The sequence below is a fragment of the Drosophila bipectinata genome, chromosome 3L, assembly GCF_030179905.1.
Source record: "Drosophila bipectinata strain 14024-0381.07 chromosome 3L, DbipHiC1v2, whole genome shotgun sequence".
Lineage (NCBI taxonomy): Eukaryota > Metazoa > Arthropoda > Insecta > Diptera > Drosophilidae > Drosophila > Drosophila bipectinata.
Genome location: NC_091738.1, coordinates 7,932,158 through 7,949,269, shown reverse-complemented (window position 1 = coordinate 7,949,269; position 17,112 = coordinate 7,932,158). Strand labels below are relative to the sequence as shown.

General features: G+C 39.3%; 1 protein-coding gene and 1 long non-coding RNA gene across 2 annotated transcripts in view; one reads left to right on the top strand and one right to left on the bottom strand.

Annotated features, from left to right (window-relative positions):
• LOC108133912 (Ig-like and fibronectin type-III domain-containing protein 2) overlaps positions 1-17,112 on the top strand; it is a 64,034-nt gene that overhangs the window by 7,894 nt on the left and 39,028 nt on the right. The window contains exon 2 of the mRNA XM_017254018.3: positions 16,200-16,289. The gene's annotated coding sequence lies outside the window, so the exon portion shown is untranslated. The remainder of the gene's footprint in view (positions 1-16,199; positions 16,290-17,112) is intronic.
• Positions 1,828-7,497, bottom strand: LOC138926386 (uncharacterized). The gene is made up of 4 exons (XR_011442883.1): positions 7,308-7,497; positions 7,001-7,242; positions 2,239-2,457; positions 1,828-2,178 (listed from the first exon to the last, which is right to left on the bottom strand). It is a non-coding gene; the product is annotated as an uncharacterized lncRNA (long non-coding RNA).

Below are 17,112 nucleotides of genomic sequence, written 5' to 3'. Positions count from 1 at the left end.
GATTTGGCTGCCGGCTCGGCCCAAAACCTCATTATTAGACTTCAAAGCGAATTGTAAATCCCGCGGTCGAAAAACCCGGTCAAAAATGGGTTTCGTTTATTTCAAGGAAATATCCCGTTGGTCCCCGACCCGTCAAATAACCAACCTCCATTATCTCGGCTCATATAGAGCCAAAAAAAATACACAAAAAATTGATAACGTTTTTTTTTTTTGTTTGCCGCCCCACTTCATTGTCTCGAAACCAAAATGGGGGAAAGGATATTATTGACTAATGGCTGCAGTCGAGTGAAATTTATGGTCCTCAGATGGATGGGTGTGTGTGTGTGCATAAGTGCATGTGTGTGGGTGTACAAGTTAATGAACATTTTTGATGGTAATTGAATGGGACGTTGGGGCTTGCCGCTGTAGTTATTCCTGATGTATGGCGGCACCCGCCCTCTCGACGGGTAAAATATATAATTTATACGTGCCATTGATAAGGGAAATGAATTTGTCATGTCTCAGACATTCGGATTCTCCCCAGATGCAGGCTCTGATTGCCGTTTAAACAATACTGGCAGCTGAAAAAAACAAACTAGTAAGTAAATAAATAATTATTGTTATTGTTAGGGCTTGAAGCGTTTGGTGCCAGTCACCGCATCGAAATATAAAGCTTCCAATTCCTCTAAACAAGCTAGCCTAAACAATAAACGCGACACTGGCACAGTGGTCGCCGCCAAACACAAACGATATGGACTCGTAAAAATGGAAACAAGTTGCAAATAAACAAAAAGCCAAATCCCTTGTAGCAATGGCATCTCAAATGGGTAAAAATGGGGTAAAGTAGCAACTGAAGGAAAACAAAAGAAAAACATTTGCTTAGCACTTGAAAAATGTGCTCGACGAAACGAAAAAAAAAATGAAATTATTCTGCGGCCCCTGATCGTGTGGTTCCCCCCCTTTTTCCAACACCCCTTTGCTTTTTATACTGTCAACCTCTATATATGAATATATTTCAGCCCTTTTTAGTTAAGAGGAGCCTGTGAACCCAAAGAGGACCTCCGTATGCCTGTATTTGGCTCTTGTGACACAGTGGTTGTGACCAAAATTAAAACAAATAAATACTGAATAATTGCTAAAGATTTAACTTAAACTTAGCTTTAATTTCGTATTTAATTTACCCTTATTTTTTAAAGTCTTTTATTTAAAAAGCGGATTTTTATCTTTTATTAAAATATTTTTTATTAAATATTTTAATAATCCCCAAGGACCAGTGTGACTGTCCTTTTTTTTGTCATTTTGGCGACTGTGGTCACGCCGCTGTCATCAAGGCAGCTGCTCCCCCCTGTCTGGAATTCTTACCATTCCTCCCCCCCTTCATCAGGCCAACACTGAAAACCGGGGAGCGAGTTGAAGGAGCTTCGGGGATTTGGGGGGTATGGTGGAGGAGTTGGGGTTGGAAAACTGGGAAAAACTTTGGGGAAAACCGAGGAATACAACATAATTGCAATTTGCGTAATTGTGCCCCTAAAGCTGAATGAGAAATGAGCGGCAACGAGTCGTGCCCGGAGTAACTGAGAAGAGAGTTGGGCTTGGGATTGGGATTGCTTAGCGAACGCGGATGACAACACGGACGGACAGTACAGACGGACTCGGTACTGGGCTAAAATATGAATATCCGAATGTACTTAATAAACAAAAACACAAAAGAAAAGTAGCCAAAGTAAACAGCATGTAGTATGCATGGAAAGAGCTCACAATTCTCGCAGTTCCCTTGCAGTGGCGTGCAAGGATTTTTTTTTGCAAAAAAAGGGGACTTAAAAAAGATACAAATAATAAGGATACAAATTAAATCTTTAAAATGGAAATTAAATAAATTTATTTATTGCAACTTTAAGCCCCTTCTGACTCTCCATCCCCATCATATTTTAGAGTCCTCAAAAATATTTGCCGAGGGGGGTTTTGGCGTTGGTGGAGGAAGTTTCCTGGTTTCCGTATGACACCCATGGAAAAGTGCAGTCAAGTTTGTCCTTTATGGGGGTTTACTTTTTTGTATTTTGTCGTTGGGGAATATTTTTAATTTTAATATGCATGTTGGACGTGGCCGGAGGGCGATGAAGGGCTGGGGTGGTACTGAAGTTTTCATGGCTTTTGTATTGTTATGATATTGTTCTTAACACTCCATTTTCATTGTAGTATCTAAAACGAGATTTAAGGATTTGTATTCGGATAGTGCTTGTAATTGAATTAATTTTATACTTGTTTAGTTCATGCATTTTCCCACATTTTGTATATTTAATGCGACAGTTAATAACTTCCCCAGCAAACATTGTTTGCAGCCATTACACCTGCCACATGAAGCAGCCTTGATTCGGGGCCCTCTTAGACGTCAATTTGCTGCCTCGGCTGAGCTGCCTTCACCTTTTTGCGTTGCAGCCATGTGTTTACTTCTTGGCCGCCACTTTGTAAGCCACTTTGCTGCAAAAAAAAAGGCAACTTGAGCGAAGTGGATGGCGAAAAAAAGGTTAAAAAAAAACCGAAAATGAATCACCGCCCCCGCAACAGCTGGCCAAAACTCGTTGGCAAGCTTATTGTCAACTATTTAAATGCTGCAATTTCGGTCTTTTGTGCAGGCGGAATGTGTGAGGCCCGAGCAGCCATTACACTTGTGGCCATTGTTTGCCTTTATAGCCTTTTGTTGCATAAATCGTTTACAACAATACAACAGCAGAAAAAAAATGGTGAAAAAAGTTACTACCGCTATCGCCACTCTTTCGGCTTCGGCCTCAGCATCAGCTTCAGCCTGTTTCTTGTTCTTGTTCAGCTGGATGCCGTGTGTAATTTGTCATTCACACCACGTGCTTGGCTAAGAGCAGCGGCAGGAAGAACCACTGCAGTCTGCAGTTGTACTGCACCCCATCCTCTTGGATCCTTTAGCCCACTTTTCCACCATTTTTTTCCCCCCAGTATCCGACTCACCATCCAGCATTTTTAATGGCAGCGAATACACGCGTAAGACGCGACCATTTCCATAATGCAGCCTTGTGCTGCCACCAGCATCTTCAGCTCGGATTGGTTGCACGTTGTGCGGCACAGTGGTTATATTATTATTTGTATTCTGATTAAAGAGCCTCAAAAGATAAAGTTACTCTTTCATAAAACTTGTACTTCTATTTGTTAGACAGTATTTTTATAGAATTTTTCATAAATTTTATACTTGTTTAATTCATAGATCTTACACCACTGTCCACATTGCAAACAGTGCAAAACTTTATGCACTCGAGCTGTATTTAAATGGTGTGTGAGCATTCGGAACCCTTCTTTTCGTGTCGCAGCATCTTAGTGCTTTTTTCCAGCTCCTGCTCCTGCTTGGCGCACTTTTGTTCTTAAAATTCTGCGTACGTGATCGAAATGTTTGGCTATGCTATACATTCCCTACATTCAGTTCTTATATCCCCCCTGTATCGCTGTAATGTACATTTATCTTTATTTTTTCACAATTCTTTTTTGTTTGAATATGTTTGAAAATTTATGTGAATTCATGAAAATTATTCAGTGGGTTTGGTGGGGATTTGATGGGGTGGAAATGTATTTATAAGGATTTTATTCTTACATACCCTAATCTTCAATATACTGACTTTAAAATAATCAACATATATGTCTCTGTCTATTAAAAGGTTAATTTCCTTTTTAAAAGTCAAAATCATATTGACTCTGCACTTCGTAGCCCAAAAGTTTAAGGTAAACAGAAGCTACGATGAACATCACGTATACGATATGGTGGTTTACCTCATTTTGTTTATTCAAATTAGTAAATATTCATGTTCGGGCTGTGATGAAGATGATTAATATGCTTAATGGGTATTGTTTAGACATAGGCCTATGAATGGGCATCAGGTGGTATATCCCTCCGCCTCCTTCTCCTCCTCCTACCCGCAAGTGTTGGGTCCACAATGACCTTTTGTCTTAATTACAAACACATTCATACACTTTTGGGCACGAAAGCCCAGTCGACCCATTTCAAGGCGAGACGCCACCAAAGAGTCTCCCAAGCAAAGAAATATTAATGAGCTTGGAGTGTTGTCTAAACAACAACGAGAAGAACTACAACAGCAACAGCATTTTGTCTGCTCATAGATTTTTGATTCAAATTTAATTACTTAAAGGAAATTATACTTAAATTGGCTTTCAGCTTTAGCTCACGCAAGTGGAAAATATTTTCATCTTCATCAAGATATTTTTGTGTGTGCTCCCGAGGAGATAGGTTCGAGTGGATGGACGGATGGGTGAGTGGAGGGTCGATTGTTTGGGCGCCCTTTTTTGTGTCTCTAATGCTATTAAAAAGGCTTTCAGGAGAATACTTTTGGGGTTATTTTAGAATCAATTAATCTATTAAATTGTAGCTCCCTAGCTGGCCATTTGGGGTTTTAAATAAATTCGTTTAAAAGATAGTAACTAAAGAAAAGTTGTTACTCAGTTTCATTTAAAGATAGTCCAAGTGATTTATTGAGAGGCTAGAGATGCAATCAAGAAGCCACTTTACCAAAAACCTAAATCAAATACCAGATTTCAATCAGTAGAAAAGTGTCAAGCAAAACAGAAATTTTGCCAAATTATAATTGTGCCAAGAAAGAAACCAAATATGTACAATGTATGCTCCCTTGTATGTGAGGCAAGTAAATCATAGTTCAAGGCTGCATTTAATGCATTCTCGGTCAGAGATGACTTAGCCTGCCATATGTATGTTTGCATCAACAAACAAAAGTATATGTATGTGCATGAATTACATTTATATGAAAGACCACAGCCAGTACTTAATATAAAAATAAATAAAAACGGAACTAGGTTGCTTGCGGCTTAGTGAGAGAAAGTGGCAGGGAGGTCGGGGGTAGAATGTTACATCAGAAAAAAAAGAAATAAAGAGCTTTGCCTGACCTTGACTTATAAACACTTTTATAACAATTATTTTTGCATTTTTTCTCGCCACTGCTTATAATTGCATCTAGCAGTCATAGAACAGAAATCATTAAAATAAGAAGAAAAAATAGAGAAAAAAATAAAACGTAATAATAAAGAAGCGAAACCCACTCGACTTGATGCAAATAAGCAAGGCAGCGGCAGCAGAAATGCTTTGAATGATGCTTATGAAGCTAAAGCCAGCTGAGTGGGTCAGTTGTGGCAGGCACATGCAACCACAGTGGCTCATGGCTAAAGGGAATAATTAAATATAGATTTAACTTAAGAAATTGTGAGAAGAAAACTAGTTTCTGATTTAAATTTTATTTAAACTTTTTGACATATCCCTCGTGAATAATTAAAAATACTATACCTGACTGGCATTAATTACTTTTCAACTTAACATGCAAATATTTTCCAACAATTTATATTAATTAGCCAACTTCAGAGTTCAAAAGTTCCGCCAACAATGAGAACATTCTGTAGTAGAACCCCCTCCTTATAATTGCAAACAATCAGGTGACTCGCAGCTAGTTTAAGATTTTCCAACCCATGTGGGTAGGGCCCTCTATTCCCTCCCCCTATAGCAGCCACCCGACCCTCAAGGCAGAATTCACAATAACTATGCATGAGCTCTGCTATGAAAGTCAAATAATAATGATTGGAACGAACCACAAAAACCGACTGCGCCACAAGATCAATAATTAATATCGCTGCAAGGTGCTTCTCTTGATTACACAAAAAGATACAAAAATCATTTTTGGCTTTGGCTCTAGCTGTGGCTTGAATTAAGAAAAAGTAAATGTAAAACCAAAAGCCAGCAGCCACCAGACACCAGAAAATATCAGCAATTTAACAGAGATGAGTCGTAGTGGTAGTCGCAGACAACAAAAAATAGAATACTTATAGACAAAAGCAGAACTCTGATGAGCAGAGAACGATAAAAAATCATTCGAGAATAATAACAAAAAAAATCCAAAACCGCAATCAAAATAATAAAAAAAAATGACATCGTTGGCTGCGCCTCAAGGTCAGGCAAACCTTTTTAATGTATTGAATTCACGGCGTTGCAAATAAGATAAAGAAAATAATAATTATATAAACGGATATTAAAATAATAACTCCAAGCAATTAATGTCAAAAAAAGATAAAGATTAGCTTAGCATTTTGGACTTTGGATACCCTACAGAAATCTTTAATAATATTCTATAATTTACTTGTAAATAAATAAAAGACTTGAGTAGAGTTGACTTTGAAAATTCCTTTTTGTTAAATGCCTTAAATTTATTAGCTAATAATTTAAACTTAACCGGCTTTAAAGTTTTGTAAGATCCATTACCTTAACTCATACTAGAAATTACTAAACTTTTAACAAGTTCCCCTGCAAATAGAATAATTGCTTTAATTTAAATTAATTGCTTAAATTAGAAAATGAGTAGTTTTCCGTTCTTTGCACATCTACATCTGTATCTGGAATGCATTTAATGTTTTATTGTTCCGATTCATGAAAAACACACTCCTAAGTATACCTTTGGGGTCCACAAATGGAGCCTTTCAAATCGAATTCCTCGGGAAAGGGATGGATAATTGCTGCGGTTTATGGCTCCGACATGTGTAAGCCAAAGGGCTTACAAAGTTGTTGGGTATTTTCGAGCTTTATGGCCCCACATCTTGTACTAGAAGTTATAACTCCTTAATCCGTTGTTGTTTTGCTCTGAAGCGGTCGGTTTGCCGGCTGGTTGGTCGGTTTGGTTTGGTCGGTCGGTTGTTTATCTGGCAACTTGGCTAAAAAGCAAAAAACAGAGCGACACTGCGATGGAAGCCAAACCGAAGGGTGACAAAAAGTGTGACAACATCCGACGGAGACAGAGCTGAAAACTATTGTATATTTTGCTGGGACAAGCCCCAGAGGCATTCTCCCGACTGTCGAATCTCGAATCTCTGTCAGAGAGCCAGGGTGAAGATACTATTGCAAAAATTTTCGCACAAACGCTATTGACACAAGCTGGATAAGCTCGCAAAGGTGCTAAAAAATGTGAGAAGATTGAACGCTTCACTGACTCACCTGACTGAGTGACTGACAGACAGTTTATCAAATGATGGACGCTTGAGTTGGCCTGTCCCCCCGGCAACCCTCCATCACCCTGTCTGTTCTGAGTGTTGTGTATCTAAGCCGCTAAGTACTGGAACTGGAATTAACTGATGCCATATTTAGTGACAATTAGCGACAAACGCAGAAACAGAGACCGAGCCAGCAGCTCCAACAAGGCTGAACATTTTTGAATAAGTTAGAATGTGCCGAAAAATCTGTAATGCGACACAGTTTGTGGATCTGTGAAATGCGAAACTCGGTGAAAAGTTGATCCACTCACCTGGCTGACAACTTTGGGTGGAAAAGGTGTCACGACACGTGGCTGTCAGAATTGCAAATTTTAATGCGGATTCCCGTGAATGGATGGGTTAAAATGTCAGACTAAAGTCGACTATTCAGACCAATTAAATACAAAGTTTTAAAGTGATGATAGGGATTTTTTTTAAAGGATCCTTTACGCCCAACTATAATCCTTGGCTATCAAAATATATATAATAAACTGTAACTGTTATTTTGGCAGTAAAACCAGAGAAGGCAAGCCAAAAGCCGGCTTAATGATTTATTAGGCAAAACACTTAGTATTCTGGTGTTGGCAGGGCCACAAACCAGAAAAAATCTGTACCACGTCCATCTCTAATGACAACCGACAAGCCCGTACTGGGTAGTCTAAACGAGTGACATTGAAACATTTAACGCGTTTATATTTAAAATGTATGACTACGCATATGGTGTCTGGCTAAGTACATAAATGTATAAGCATAGCTGTATGTTCGGTCACAGAGTTTGCAACTCGTACTCGAATGTAAATAAATATATATACATATGATGGTCTTGAATGTATATTTTTTTGTTGTGGCTGCTTCTGCTTTTGGCTTACAAAGAAACACACACACACAGTGCATACATAATTAATTTATAAATTGTTAAGACAACGAACGATACAACACTTGGCCGTACATTTCTTTTGATGCTTTATCAACTGACGGCGGGGTGCGGGCCATGCACTGGGAAACATAAAGAGTTAAGTGCCATAATAAAATACATAATTTTAAGATCTTATAAATATTTAAAGGAAAATATTTTAAATAGAAACCTAAAACTTCCTTTTCTTAGTAATAAAAATCTAGAATTGTAGAATTTTTTTCTCTGGAAAGCTGAATGATTGCGAGTTTGTGGATGACGAAGGGGAAATGGGTGGTGGTAGTGGGTTGGGTTGGGTGGCAGCCTGACAGCTAACGTAACGCTTCGTTTGGCTCGCCTTGACAGCTGCCTACTGGCATGGGATACTGGCAACCGGGGCTGGAGATCCAATGGGCGGGCCGGCAGTACAGTCAGCCTGTCTCAATTAAGCGCAAATTGAATTAAATACTTTCACATGTGAAAACAAAGCTGGCCAAACACGCACACTCCGGGGTCTGTGGGGCCCGAAGACGTGTCTTTCCTATTAAAAAGAAAAATGTGAAAGGAGAGAAAGGACCTGAATTGCTACGAATCTGTGTTAGATGAATTAATAGCCTAATATGGTCAGAATGCAAAGATAACAAATAGATCGAAAGACCAGGATGGAATGTAAAAAATCACAAATGAATTCCTGAGAATCTTACTTCAATAAAGAACCCTATGTGTGATTAAATTACAACCTTCTACCCCAATACTTATCCCCTATTTATAATTATTGATTTACAATTGGTGAAATTTTCCAAGAGCTCTCGCATTATAAGAAGTGGCTCTAAGAGGCTTAAAATCAGGACGAAAAAGGAATCATAAAACACTCGTTAGGACGGACATTTTTGACATACATACATACCTTTATTTCCCAATCGAGTTGAAATCGGTTTAATTATATGGGCACCTAAGGCCCTTAGCTTCGTAGATCCTGGCCCACTGTGCTAAGCCCTCTGGCTGCTGCCGTAAATCCGCAGAGCCGCCGAGGCTATTACGTGGTTAAACGCACCATGTCCACATAGGTCTCAGATGGCAGATCCTGCTCGGCCAGTTATTCGCTCAGGCACACACAATCAGTTGACCCGCTCCCTGGGCTTTAGTTGGATCGGGGGGGTGGGGGCAGCAGATACATGGACATAGATACAAATTCAATCTTTTACTGCCTCTGCTTTTTCAATGGCATCGTTTTACTTTTGTTCCTACAATTTTGCACTTGCTTTGCCAGGACCACGGTGTCCTTTTGCTTCAGTTTCTCAATGGCTGATGCTGATGCTGTTGCCGTTTTGTTTTGTTTTCCTCAGCTTAGTTTTGCTCTGGGTTTTTGTTTTTGGTGTGGCACACGTTTAGCTACAATCTTCTGGCTCTTCAGTTTCAGTTTAGTCTTCTACATCTATACAGATTTTCAACAAAAAGCCCAAATAAAGAGAATAAAAATATTATTTGCTTATACTATAATCCGTTTTATTATATATTGTAAATATAGTAGTTCAGTTAGTTTAAGCGATTTTATTGAAGTTTCTTTATTTTCTCTCAGTGCACTAAGCCTGGCAGATTTTTCTGCGTTGATTTGTCTTGGATTTCTCTGTGCTCGTATGTGTTGGTTCAGCCTTTAATTCATTAGACCACAATCGTATTAAGTCTGTAGTTGGGGATCCTGGGCCTGCAATTTCATTTCATTTCAGTTCGGTTCGTTTCAGGTTTTTTTTCCTCCTTTCTCTCCGTTCATGACACTTTTTTTCCCATGGCATCGCTTACAATATCCGCACGCACACACATACGACACTCATACATACGGGTGACTGTGGGACATGACAGCTTTCGGCTGTCATGTTTAGTCCGCGCGTTGTGTTGTGATTTCCGTTTCCGCTCACTGGCAATCCGGCAAATGCATGCGGTTGTCTCTTTCACGCTTTTTACGCACCGCACGCTACGTGTCGCCGCCAATAAAAAGTACAAACAAAAAACAGACATAGGGGGAAACAAATAAATATATATATATAAAAAAAAAATTGTAAACGGAATTACAAGTTATCCAACCACCCATACACCCACCGATATAGACTCTTGTATTCGCACGCATCGCCAGCCAGGCTATAAAAGTCAATAATGTCGTTAGCAAAAAATAAAAGAAATCAAATTGAAAAAATATAGTAAGACAGCTGAACAGAAACCGAAAATAAAATAAAACTTGAGACATCGTCTCGCTAATAAATTCGTCAGTGGAATAATTTTCGAGGGAGATAGCAGGAATTGGTGGATTTAGTCCTTGGAGAGGGTCGAGACGTGTTAGTACTTAGTAGGGATATATATTGGCTTGTCTTCAGCATTATTAAGATAGCATTATGCATATAGCATTATTGAAAAAAATAGGTAATATTGTGATTAAAAGTATAATAATTTTAAAACCCCAAATTCCTCTTTATTATAATATTTATTGCATAATTCCTGTAATTTTAACATTTTTGGCTTATGAGTCTGGACATACCCCTGGTGATAAACTCTCGGTTATTGGGTATTAAAAATGTAGACTCTCTAAGCGGATTTCAACATGCTTCAAGAGCCCACGCCAGCTCAATGCTATTGGTATTGCTATTGCGCCTTGCATGTGCCTCAAAGTGGATGTCCTGAATGCGTATGTGTGTCTGTGTAAGTGATAGGATATATGTATGTGTGCGTGTTAGAGAGGCGACGACTTTGTCGACGCCATTGCTGCCTGTAACAGGAAATCAAAGCTTATCAGCGACTACAAGGACGACTGTCGTTGCGCTGATTTCGTTTGCTCTACGTCCTTAGCCGGGAATCCCCTCATTCCAGTCCCCTCACTAAACTCAAATACCCAAACTCCAGCCAGGGGTCTTTAGGCCTCGCCGAGCTATTTCAATGCTACTCGAACTGCCACCCCGAATTGGTGGATTCCCTCCCATTAAATTACATGACGATGGCATTTCAAGCATTTGCTTTTTCTGTTTTTTTTTCTCCTTCTTTTTTTGTATTTTGGGAGGAGATGCATACTCACAGACACTTGTGCGGTAATCGCAATGTGTGTGGAAATTGATGTCAACAGGTTAATAAGATCTATATTTATGGCGCATTTATATACGTATGTGTTCCTGAGTACCACCATCGCATACCTCCCGGTGGCGTCTCTTTCAAACCGTGTGTGTACTGAGCAGATAAAAGAATATAGAGCTTCGCTTGAAGGGCTCTGAATGTATAATGTATAATACGACATATGAGCTAAGTGGGCGGTGAATTAAGGAATGTTTTTAAATACGTGAGCTGAAATTCTTTGGAAATTTCAATTCTAGGGGTACATTTCAATGTTTTCTCTGAACCTTCCAGGGTGGCAAGGTGGTTTGGTGTCTTAGCTCTAAGTGGCTTAAAATGGATTCCAGAATTTATATGGAGAATGGCAGCATATTATATTTTTTATTTGGCTTTCATTTTTGAAATTCTTTTTTAATTATATTTGCGGAATAAATGCCAAATAAATGTATTTAATGAGGTAATATTTTGCATAATGCTGGAATAATATTAAATGAAAAAAAAATAAAAATACACATTTAATCCTTCTTATCACCTGACTCTGTAAAACGCTCTCGATTAAATCATATGTCCTTCATCCAGCATTTAAAATGGCAGCCTTAACTGGAACATTGGTTTATAGGTTTTTACAATGTAATCCTTAAAGAAGATTTTGATGCGCATTATAGCGGACCACATCATAAAAAACATTTTTAATTACATCCCCAATCGACTTTCCTCGCACAATCGCCCTTTTCCTTCCTTTCCAGCCAACGCTCATCGGGAAACTTTAATATTAATACTTTGTTGAAAGGAAGCTGAAGCAAAAAATAGGGGAGTATAAGCTGAAAATATTGAGCAAAAATTTTTCACAGTCCATTTAATTTAATTAATTTTCATTCGTAATAAATTTTGTTTTTCTGCTGTGGCGGGCATTCTTTCAGAAAAGCAGAAAAGACGATGACAGAAGCAGGACGACTATGAAACGAAAAAAAAAAGATGAAAACTGTTAAATTTAAATATATATATACTTCTTACTTATATAAAGCTTCATCGAACACTTCGATATGACTGCTATGATTGACTTTTCCACTTAGAGTACGGGCGATCCTTGAGGTGGCAGGAGGGGGGTTGTCGAATGGTCGGCTGTGGTAGTGAAAACCAGGCTGAAACCGGGCTATCTATAATCAATTTACACAATTTCCTCGTCATTTCCGCGATGCCGGTTCAGGGTCTGGACCAAAGCAAGCTTTTAGAGAAGTAACTTGAATTAGTCTCTACTGATTGCTTTCAGCTTTTACTCCCACCCCATACCATCTCATACCCGGCCACGTCTTCTTCATCTATCCCTGTCATTTGGTGCCTTTGAGCCAGCTAAACAATGTTCCTTGTCAGCAGGACTACTCGTTCTAGTAGTTGTTCTTGTAGTCCTTCCAATGGCAGGCAGCAGTTTTTGCTAGCCGCCGCTCAAAATAGATTAACATCTTCACGCAGCGGCAATTAAACATGTAGCAGACACATAGATTTTCCTTACAGAAATGCTCAGCTCTACTCGAGTAAAAAATACTTTTGAAAAATATAGGGGATAAACCGGAAATTAAATACCCTTGTAGAAGAAATTTATTCAAAATAGTAATTTCAATTTTCACTTAGAAATAGGTCTAATTGAAGTGAAAATACTGTAAGATTAATTATAATAGTTGGATCTCATTTCGCAGTTGAGACCTGAACTAAAGGACTGTACCATCATGAAGGGTATCTAAATACTGACCCCGCATATTGATACACAGACGACGACGTAAAGTCGACTTTAAGGACACGAAATCCCCGCCCCGACCGGATGCTGAAGGAAGCCAAGGGAGGACCAGACCCAAAAAAAAAAAGAATCGCCTAAGAAGGCAACTTTTTTCCAGTTCTTATAGTTGTTGGGTTTTCTTGCTGGATTCGATTTTTTTTTTTACTGCCGCCGTACGTTCGGTTTAGTTGTGTTTTGTGGGCGGCGCACATGACTGGAAATTATTTAAGCAGCTGTCAGCTTTGCACCGTCGCGCTTTTGCCAGGACCAAAATGAGGAATCGGAGGATATCCCATGTAGCATACAGCATACATATATGTATGTATATGTAAGTATGTGGCAGAGGCCATGGGGTTAGCAAAAGACAGTCACAAATTGGCAGGCTGCCTTCCCAGTTTGCTCCGTTGACTTTTTAAGCGCCAAGTGCGCACCCTGAACGCACCAAGATAAAAAGTACGAAAATAATCTCCCGCCTTCAAGTTCAAAAAGGGGGAGGTTCAGTAGCTGGCTAGGGGCTTCGGTAGTAGTGTCTGTGTGCGACTTAACTACCCGTATGTCTGCATAAAAGTGAAGTTTAGGGATAAGAAATGTGGATGGAAGGCGAAGACGCTTTTCCATTTGCTGCCAAGTTCAACTTTGAACAGCTAACCCCCAAAAAACTAGAGGTTGGAATTCAATCAGCCAAGAGTTCGAAGGGTTAATTGAAAGTTGGATGTTGTGCGAGTACTTAAGCAACTTTAATTGAAATTTGGACTATTTAAGGGGTTTCCGAATCGATTTTTAGGGTTATTGAAAGTTAAACTGTTAAGCCATGGATCCTTTTAACTTTTAACCCAACTCGTGTAATAAATATACAATGTTTATGGTCATCATTTCATCGCCTGTTCAATTCCATTACCGTGTCCATGTAATTGAATTGTTGTATCTCCATCTTACCCAAGATAAACAACACCGGAAACTATTTTTTCGCCCGCTTTTAAGCCAAAGAACATTTAATCAAATAAAAGCTTCTCCCTTTCCGCCCACGAAACTTCGACTTAAGGACTTACCATATGCATATTGCCAACACGCCACATCGGGGTATGGCGAAGGGCGCCCAAAATAGCGAAATAGTACAGAAAAAAAAGGAAAATATTGTCAACCCAAAGGAGCCCGAAAAAAATAGATGGGATAACTTGGTGGTGCAGTGTGGTTAAAGTCAAAGTTGGTCTCCAGTTTCCACTGTTGCCTCCACGGGAGCTACTGCTTCTGCTACGGATGCTGTTTGTTTTTTGGGGTGTTTGGGAATTTATTTATTGGCGCAGACTGGCGTCGTTTTTGCCAGAATCCTGAATCCAGCAGCCAGCAACCAGTATCCAAGCTTCCAGTGTTGCCGTTGGGCAACATTTTAGTGCCGGCTTTATTTACCTGCAGCGCTTCCGTACCGACTGCCAGAGTAATGGGTTAAATAAAAAGCTAACTGCTACCTGCTAACTGCTGGCCAGGTGGCACAAGACACTCACCGAGACAATGTTTTAACCATGGCTTTAAATGCTTAATTGTAAAATAGTTTTGCCGCTAACCGTGCCATCCTACGACCTGACTACGGATCTAGTGGCCTCCTGCTGTTTATTCCTGTCCCAGGGTCGCTTTTGTATACTCAGGCTAATAGGGTTTTAATGTAATTTGTGGACCTTCCTGAGCAGGAAGCTATATCGATAGCATTTTCGATGGCTAGCTGATTTCTTTGTTTAGAGAAATTAATTTTCAGGTCCTATGGCATTGTTTTTTTAATTAGTTTTCTTCAATTTTTACTAAGAAAGCTAGGCAAGCTAAATAAATTAGAAGAAAGCTATGGAAGTGGAAGTATGGAAGTATTTTTATTTTTACAAAAATTCCTTCAGAATTCAATAAGCAACAAAGCCGAAAACAGAGATTTACCTTCATAAATCCATTACAAATTACTTTAACAATTCAAAGAACATAATCTTTCACACATTATTTCATTAATATAATTATTATTGAACCGCAATTGTAATTAATAAAACACCTAATATTCCATTATTATAAGCCGAAGCTCAGACGGTTTTCTAAGAAACTCTGACACCGCAAAAGGAAGCCAGATCTTTGTCCTTTTTCGTCCTTTTCCCCTTTTTGGATGGGACTTCTTTTTCTGCCGCACCTCAACAACAGACTGAGAGCTTGGTAATTAAAGCGAAATAAAGTGTGGATGGGTGGCGGCATCCTGCCGGCAATCCTTTAAATGTTTGTCTAGCTGTTTGGAAGTCATCCTCATCCTTGGTCCCCACTCTTATAGTCCTTCTAGAAAACCCCCTGCACCCTTTTGGAGAATCCCTTGGCCCAACTGCCGAGGCCCATTCTCATGTAGATGTCGGAGTTATGGGCGTGCCCTGCATAGTTCTTGTTGTTGTTTGCTATTCATCGTCGTTGGTGGGATGGTTTCACTGTACACTGTTAGATTTATTAATTATTTTTAGAAAATTTATAAATAAATTAGAGTAATAGATGTAAAAATAGGCTTACTAAGGAAGAATATTAAAGGGGGGAAATTAGAAGGTTTAGTCCTTCTTTAACACCAAAAGCATCTATATTTTTTGTTTATTTCTCTCAGTGCAGTCACAGCCCTTAGGCTTACTAAGGAAGAATATTAAAGGGGGGAAATTAGAAGGTTTAGTCCTTCTTTAACACCAAAAGCATCTATATTTTTTGTTTATTTCTCTCAGTGCAGTCACAGTGGCAGTTACTTTCGTTGTTCTTGTTACAGTTGCCATAGTTGTTGTTGTTCGTACAACGTAAAATTAATTTGCACAGCCGTTTTTCATTTCGTTTGTCGCTTCAATGTTTAATGTCTATGTGTGTGTGTGGAAGGAGGTGTGTTCTGTCTGTTAGTGTGTGTCTGTGCGTGAGCGTTCCTTGCATATTTTAGCAAGATTGCATTCATTCCAAATTCATCGCTCTTATACCCATCCATCCACACCCACCGTCCCCCAGACACACCTTTCGCTCGAACGCCTCCATTTCGGAAAAAGGAGCTACAATCACTTACTTCTTTACCTGTCCGAGGTAACAAGGACGCGGGGCCAGGAGGTAGCGCCAGACGTTTTCGAAGGATCTAAGGGCAGATTTATATGTGCTTAGTTGCCTTTGGAGCGTTTACCAGCGAATTTATATCATTTTTAATGCAAATTGGGACATGAAAAGAGTTAATTTCCTTTATGAACAAAGGCAGCTGCAGGAGTGTCTTCGTCTTGTGTCTTCCAGCCAAGTTAAATGAATGGATCCTTGGCTTTCTTTGCTTGGATTTGATAATTGGTTAATAAAAGCAAACTTTTACTTTATAGTCTACTAATTAAAAGGATTTCTATTTTAAATTTATTTTTTATAAACTCTACCCTTTCTTTGTTGCAGATTTCCAACAATTGTAACGAATGATTTGTGTGATTTGGAAGGCCACTTTGGAGCTGAAAGGATTAAGCCGTCGCATTCTTTACGAGCCCAGTAAGTGCCGCAAACTCATTAACATCGAATCCCCATCGAGATATAGAGCCGGCGATATATCATTTTACTGGCCCCGCCATCAAAATAAACAACTTGACCAAAATTATACCCTTAAGCGAGCTGCAATAGCTGGCAATTTACCTCCTTTTTTTTCTACGATTTGGTTTGGTCCTGGTTTTTGGTTCTGGTGAGAAAGGAAGAGGTTTGGGCCGTAAATTCCAGACAGACTGGGGAGGAAGCAAAAAAATTTATAGACAAACTTGTGCTATTGCAGTGGGTCGGTCGGTCGGGTTTTTTTGGATGGCAGAACTTTTGCTTGAATATAATATTCATAAATTTAATCCGAGCAAACACTTTTCGCGTATTTCGTGCGCTTTATTTTTGCTTCTTCGCCTCTCGTCCTAGGTTTTTGTTTTTATTTCCTATATATACATATATAAATTTTTTTATTTCGCTGCCGCCTGCCGCCAGCTGCCCACGTTTATCACTGAGACGACGTCAAGTATTCCACTTTTGCAACATTTTCCGGGTTCGGTTTGCTTTGCTACCCCGTCTCTGTGTATCTGTGTTTTTTGGTGGCAAAGACGGTATAAACAAAATAAATAATTCATAATGCAAATAGGCCAAAACACACAGAGACAAACCGAATGCCAAGGCAACGGAAAAATAAGAGCTTGAGGCATGATTGCAACCCGGCTCGGACTCCCAATCCTGACTCGGACTTAGAGTCCTTAACTCTATGTTGCTCCACAGCCCACATTTTTTTCTGGTTTTTTGGGCCAACTTTGAAGGCAATCTGGGCTGTGTACATAAGCACTTTTCA